This window comes from Theropithecus gelada, chromosome 18 (assembly GCF_003255815.1).
Source record: "Theropithecus gelada isolate Dixy chromosome 18, Tgel_1.0, whole genome shotgun sequence".
NCBI lineage: Eukaryota > Metazoa > Chordata > Mammalia > Primates > Cercopithecidae > Theropithecus > Theropithecus gelada.
The window spans coordinates 31,065,465-31,073,298 of record NC_037686.1 but is presented as its reverse complement, the minus strand read 5'-3'; the positions used below and the strand labels follow the sequence as shown (position 1 = coordinate 31,073,298).

The window sequence follows — 7,834 nt, the reverse complement described above, 5'->3', positions numbered from 1 at the left end:
GAAAATATGACAAAATATACAATGGGGAAAAGAAAACCTGAGATAGCCAACATCTAATAAATATGAGCTCTGGGAGAAGAAAGTGGAAAATGGAAAGGAGGAAATAAGCAAAATAAAATACAGGAAAGATTTGCATATCAGAAAAAAATACATGAGTTTTTCTATTTAAAGAGGACCTCAATTACACAAAAATCATAGATGGAAAAAAATCAAACAAACAAATCTCCTACTCCTAAAAATATCATTAGGCAATTTCAAACATACAAAAAAAAAAAAAAAAAAAACCCATCTCAAACTGTGCCAGTTGCTGTGGCAGAGGAATTATAACTTTGCCTATAAATGCCCAGATCTGATCATGACTCTATTTCCTGTTCTTCAATTCATTTGCCAAAGGTGGTCACCTGCCTGCATCAAATGCACAAGGTCCAGAAAGCTCAATCACCGCATGCGCGTATAAGAGAGAAGGAAAAATTATTTGGTAACAGCACCCAAAAACGTCTGCAACTATTGTTTCTACATAACTTTATTAAAAATTATGTGCATGGAGATCTAGTATAACGAGTGAAAATTGAAAAAAATATGGAGAAACATGTTAATTTTACAGAGTAAATCAAAAGATATGGGTAAGACCTAAATTATATGCTACATGTATAGTATCTATAAATAACATAAAATGTACAATTTTGACCATTTTTAAGTTTGTGGTTAGGTGGCATTAAGTTCGTTCAAAATTGTTGCGCAGCTTTCTCTACAATTCAGCTCCAGAACCTTTATCTTCCCAAACTAAAACTCTATAATCATTAAATGACAACTTCCTATTCACCTCTCTCCACAGTTCCTAGCACACATTCTACTTTTGTCTCTATGAATTTGTCTACTTTAGGTATAAGTAGAATCATATAATATTTGTTCTTATGTATCTGATTTATTTCACTTATCCTAATGCCTTCAAGTTTCATTCATGTTGCAGCATGTGTAAAAATTTCACTCTTTTTTTAAAGGCTGAATAAATTTGAAACACTTCCCAAATTCCTCATAAATTTGAAACGCTTCCCAAATATGCATGCCATCCTTGAGCAGGGGTCATGCTAATCTCTATATTATTTCAATTTTACGGTATGTGCTGCTGAAATGAACACTAAAGATTTTTTTAAAAATTGTTTAATAACAATGATAAGCAACTAAAAATCTAATAATGGAGAGGAAGATTAAAAGTAAGGGTCATATAAATGGGTTTAATATTTACCTTCAACAGATAGGAAATGGTAATACCTATATGTTATAGATCAAAAGTCATATTAGTGCCTTGGAAAAGTTATGAATGTTACCTCTACAAGAAGCAAAATTTTTGAAAAAACAACAAGGAATTACCCTTAGAACAGGGACTAGGTAGTTGTAAAGATAGAGCAAGAGAAAGATGTTTTTATTTTAAGGTATTCTGCATTTTTGGTTTTATTACATACACACACACACACACAAATTATAAGCAGTGTCTCCAACTACACTACTACTTCATAACTAGAATTGTAATCCAGTATTCTTCACATTTAATTGTATTTTTATGACACCAGAGTGCCTCTCCCAAAACACTTTTATGAAGACTCTGCTAACCTGAAATAATCAAAAAGATCAGAATTCAGATTATTCAAGCAAAAATCTGGGGACCACCATTAGAGAGACACAGACTCCAGAGAAATGGGGTCAGTGTTCCAAAGTTAAAAGTTAGGTTCTTGCTTATATAGGCAGAAAACAAAGAAATTTGAGAGGAATACAAAATGTTCTATACAAGATTGTCTTATGAGTTACAACAATTTAATTAGTAGAGTCTTTTTCATACAGCTCATTTTCATTTCCTTTCCAGTTTGAAAGAGTATACATAACATTCCATCTAAATACAATACAATAGCCATGAAGTCTTTGTGTGGGAACGGTGAGAGGGAAATTAATCTATAATGAAGATCAACAACAATAAAGGGAGAAAAGATCTTCCCCAGAACCCTTCAGTCATTTGCAATACTTTACAAAATAGTGAAGGCAAGAAAGAAGGCTTAATCTATAATCAGAGAAACAAAGCTACAACTGCCTTGGTTACAACTGCCTGTCACATAAACCAGGCCCCGTAATCATGTTTCTTGAAGACTCAAAATAATTTATACTTCCAACAGCTTAGATTTTGATTCACTTATTTTCACAAACTGTATTGCCATAGGCAACAAAGCCACATAGAAAAATACACGGAAATGCATAGCAGTAGCCTGACTCCAAAGCTCCCCTTTTGTCCTTATCTTCATGTAGGACTCCTCATATTACTGATGTTATTCTTTTTCCATAGCAGTATCATTTTATAATGATAAAATAACTGGTGCTGCTACTGTTTATAAAGCTAAAATAACTGCTGCTGCTACTGTTCCTTTTAATGAGATCTATATGCTTCTTTTTGCACTGGCCTTGTTACTTACCTGTGTTTTGGCTCAGAAAACAATACCATAAAATGAAAGCCTCAGAAGCAACCTCAGAAACAAAAGTTTTTCTCCCATTCTTCCTCGAGGTTAGCCATAGAAACTGGAATTCCTTTTCTCCATGGCGGGCCATAGAAACAAGGGTCTCTTTTCCCCAAAGCCAGCCAGAAGACTTAAGAACATCACTCTCGCTTTCCCTCCACACTCTCTGTGTAAAAGCTTTGTCAGAAAGAAATTCTTGAACCTGCCTTGTTTTACTGGGGGTCATAAGATCCCTATTCCAGTGAGAGTCCTGCCCCATACCCAGGAGGAAAGCACGCTCAGAGATGCCAAGAAGTATCTCCATAGACAGACCTTGCTGGGTTTCCCCAGTCTATTAGCATTAGATCCTGCCCTTTTTGTCTAGTCATATTTCTACATAGCTGTCCGTACTTTGTTGGACATAAGCATAAAAATGAACGATTTTCTCTGTATTTTTGGGTCTTCATTCTGAAGGATCCCATGTATACATGTTAAATGAATTTGTGTGCCTTCTATCCAATTAATCTGCCTTTTGTGAGTTGACTTTTTGGAGAAACTTCAGAGGGCCAAGAGAAGAGCTCTCCCTTGGCCCCTATATTGGAATGTGTATGAGTTAACTGAAAGCGTGCTAGCTTACTTCCCTATCTACCCTTCAAATTTTTTCAAAGGCCCATTCTTGTTCAGTACAATTGCCACGTCAACCTCAGAGCTCACCTGACTGTGTCAGGGAAAGGCTTCCACAACCAGAGACTTGTGTAGTGACCCTGACTTCCATTATAGCAGTGTAAATAAACAGTGCCTATGCATTCTTTGGTGCCCTGTCCTTTTTTTGGGCCATCCAGAGACAGTCACACCTAGTTCATGTTTATCTTCCTGACTATTTTGAAAGCCTGAGCTCCTCTTAGCAATGCTACCTCTGTCAGAAACTTACAATGGAGCTCTTGAATCCACAAGAGGGGTGCATCCTCTGTGTGGTTGCATCCAGGCAGCTGAGACAGGAGCACATGAACCCCAAATTTTGACAGATGGAGGGAGATGTCGCACTACATCCCCAAATGGACTAGAGAAATTATTTAAACCAAGTCCATACTCAGTTTTACAGAGAAAATTATGATGTTTCAAACAAATAAAAAGAACCCTTCTGATCTGAAACCCACAATAGGGTTTTCTCAAATATAAGTGTTTTTTTCTCCTTAAAGTTTTATAGTTTGATGTTCTTCTGATGTCGATTATCATCCTTGCTATTAATAATTATTGCAAAGGCAGAACCTTGGTTTGGAAAGGTGATGAAGGGTAGCAATAGAATTTTCTATGTGCCTCACTTGTCAAACCACATTTTTGGGATTTTTTCCAGTTCTAGCTTCCATACATTAGAAAAGAAAGCTAGAAACTTCTAATATAAAATCTACCATAATCATGTGGCAATTGAAAGTTATATTAAATACGAAATACTTAAGGAAGCTGGGATGTGCAATCTGGAAAAAAGAGGAGTAAGGACACAGTGTAATTGAAATGTGTTAAATAAGGAGCTAGAGGCATTTGTGTGTGCCCAGTATATCGAGTCCTGTAACCAAACAGAACTGGGTTCGAATTTTAATTCTCCACCTTTGAGTATTGTGACCCTCATGAGGTCATTCTAACACTCTATGTTTCAATCCTTCCTTCTTTAAAATAGGAGTAAATCATAATTCCTATAACATATAAGTTTTATGGTGATAAATAAGAACTTAGACACATGTAAATTTTTATTACATGCCTAGCACATAGAAAAAAAGTTCTGTTACTCATCAGCATCATCATTATTACGATTACTACTCTCTTGTCATACATCATTATTATTATTCCAAAGGGGAAAGCAAATACTAATGAATGAATGCCCTAGCTCAATAAAAGGCTTTCTAAACAAATGAAACAACTTAACCATGGGATAGAGAGTTCAATGAAATAATGAGCTTCCAATGGCCATCTCACAGGAATTCTGTAATTAAAAGGAGTTCTTGCATTAAGAAGTAGGTTACACTTGATGATCATTAAGGTCCCTCTTACCTTTTAGATATAATGTAATGATTAAGTTCACACAGCTCATTAGTGACAATAAGTTTGGGGGTATCAGTGTGGTCCCAAACTGTTCTTTCTTCTAGTTAGTAAGGAGAGAGGTTGATCTGGGAGTTCCCAGTCACTATTCTGCACAATGCTGCCAAACAGAGTTGTTTCTTGCAGCCCACTAGCAGGCAGGCCTCATTCTCCTTTTCTTTTTTCATCATGAAAGCCATAGGAAGCAGAGACTGCCTGTTCTTCCCTGTACTCCCCCAAGAAAATGACAAAATGACATTCTTTCCCACTCTCTGTGAAATGATTTCTGTTAACAGCTCTGGAAAATGCTGCAAAGATGTGAGTGAAATGATGGCAGGATTTGTTGACAAGAAGGCAAAATGAGGGAATTCAGAAAAAAAATCACCCACATTAGTGGCTGAGGGACCTGTGGGTTCCATATGTTCCTTTCTCCTCGGGCTTAGGATGGTCTCAGAGTCATCTCCAGGGGATGGCAGTCTTATTGTAAATGACTCAGTCAATGGGGATTCTAATAGAGTCTAATGGATATCACCATTAACAATTTTTTTTTATGTTCAGCCTAAATTTTTCCTTTGATTAATTTAATCTGTTTTTTTCATTAGATGATGGCAGTAATTTTGAAACAAAGGGAAGCACGCAAATTTGCAAGAAAGACACTGTAAATTCTGCATAGGATGCTTTTATTTTTGTAGCAACACAGGGTATAATAAAAAATCTTTCAGGTCTGGGAGGAGTGGATCATGCCTATAATTTTAGCATTTGGGGAGACCGAGACAGGAGGATCACTTGAGCCTGGGAGTTTGAGATCAGCCTGAGCAACAGAGGAAGACTTCATAGATACAAAAATTTTAAATGAGGGATAAGGGGTAGAGCACACTTGCAGTCCCAACTACACTGGAAGTCAAGGTGGGAGGATCACTTAAGTCCAGGATTTCCAGGCTACTGTTAGCTATGAGGGCAACACTCCACCCAAGCCTCTGCGACAGAGCTAGACCCTATCTCTGAAACACACAAAAAACCTCGGACCTGACAGTCTACTGGATGAGCATATTCCTGTTCTTGAGGCTGTGCTTAGAGGAATCCAAAGAAATGTTACCTGCCCATTCAAATCAGGCCAGTTTGCCTAAAATTCAACCTGCTAAGCCTCACTCCAGACTATTCTAGACTTTGTTGTTGTTGTTGTTGTTACACTAGAAAATCCTTGAAGTTGTTACATGAACTAGCGAGAGGATCACTGAAAAAATATATCACTCTAGGGGGAATAGTCAGTAGGAGATAGGCATGGGCATTTGGGTCAAAGATTTGTGGTTCGTGACTCTGCCACGATTGTCTTAGGCACATACTCATCTCTCAAAGCCTCAAATTTTTGTCCTATAAAATGGCCATGATAATCTGTACTTCAACTTCACAGAGTAGATCCGAAGCAATTTTAAAAAAGTCCTTGGCATAAAATGTGGCAGAAGTCTAGCGCTCAATAAAGATTAAAAATAATTATTTCTTTCTTGTTGTGAATTAGGTTATCATAGATATAAGTGTGAGATTTGAGAAAGATTTATTGAAAATGTTTTAAGGCTACTGAAATCAGGCAGTAATAGGCAGAATGTAATTAATTATGAATTTACATGAGCCTGAGGAAAGGGAAATCATTTAAGAACAAAGTGATAAAGTGGGATTCCAGAAAATTCCAGGGTGGAAGGAGGATTAAAACAAGAAATTTGCATTTCAGGTAGGAAACACATGGAGCTTTAAGCTGAGCATGGGGTAATGAAAAAATTATCTGATTTAAACAAACACCGGTATTGAAAAATGAGTAGACAGAGAAAGAGATGGAATAGGTGAGGAAGGACCAGGATGGCAAGTGTATAAGAAGCCAGGCAGGCATCATCAGAATCTGAGACATTCCATTTTGCAAATGCTCATGTCTCTTGTGAAGAAGCCACTGGTATGTATCCTAAGAACTATTACAAGTGTATTACTTTGTCTCACAGGCATGAAATGCTATGCGTCTAATATAAAAGCATTCAACTTGGAATCAGGAGATATGATTTCAAATCTTTTTTTTGCCAGAAAAACCTGGGCAAGTTATTTAAGTTTGCATGAGTCACTGAACTTCTTTGTGTCTCAAATTTTATCTGCAAAATGGGTACAATGGTAGTGCACTGCCCATAATGATGTTGTAGTGAGAAAATAAGGTAATGTATGAAAAGTATTTCACACAGTTTCTGGGACAAAGGATGATCTCAGTAAATGTTGGATTAAAAGAAATTCAAACACACAAAAACTCTTAGCTCAGCAGGTTAAGCCAATCACTTTAAATGCAATCATAGCTCACAGAAAAGCTCCTAATAAATGCTAGTGAAATTCTCTAACGCAGTGGCTAGTAACTGATTATGTTGACTGTAATGCATATGTGGAAACGAGTATGATGTTGGGGCAGGCTTATTGCAGGATCGACCTATAAAATTTGGGATATGTGGTTTCAGTACACAAAAACAGGTGCTTAGCACATTTAGCAGAATGGAATTGAATAACATAACAGAGTATGAAGTACCAGAAAAACATTTCACAGTTGTTACATGGTAAGTGGCCATTGAGAGATTTTATTAAATGATGTTTGAACAAAAATAGTTTGCTCCACCATTTTTCTGATGCTTGCACTTTCTGATAATAATCTAACCACATTGTTCCTGACCTAGACAGAGCTCACCTTTCCTGGCGCATGTTTTTTCTTATCATTCACCAGACATTTCTCGCCCCATGAATATGATTGGTTGGACTTGTTAATTCACCACACAAGTGTTTTGCTGAAGATAAACTTCTAAGATCTGTTGTAAGGCAACTAATATCCTTATGTTTTATGTAATAAAATCATTGATCACCAATAGAGAGCAAACCATGTTTACCTGAATCCCTGTCCACCAACCATCCCCAACTCCCGAAGGATTTATTCAAAGGGATAATACTTACCTATAGGAAATTAGCCGTGTCTCTGCTTTGCTGACTCTGGCCAGTAATGCCTTGTGCAAATGAATTTAGAGATTTTCTCAGCTTGTGTTCATATGCTACAAAAGGGAAATAGCCCAAATTGCACCTACTTGGGCCTGAATTATCGACTTCAGCTTTGAAGTGCAAATGAGCTGAGTGAAAACATACTTAGGCTACAACACAGAAACTATTCCTACTAGCTCCCTGATGGTGTATTAACTGTCTTGTATGGAAAGCCTTGCATTGCAATGGATTTGTAGCCCTCTGGTCCAATTATCCTACAGATGAAGGCAAAC

The 7,834-nt window shown here is 37.0% G+C and overlaps 1 non-coding gene across 1 annotated transcript; it reads right to left on the bottom strand.

The window, feature by feature from the left end:
- Positions 1-1,035: 1,035 nt before the first annotated feature.
- On the bottom strand, positions 1,036-1,139 carry LOC112611809. The gene has a single exon (XR_003116770.1). It is a non-coding gene; the product is annotated as a U6 spliceosomal RNA (small nuclear RNA).
- Between the last annotated feature and the right edge of the window lie 6,695 nt (positions 1,140-7,834).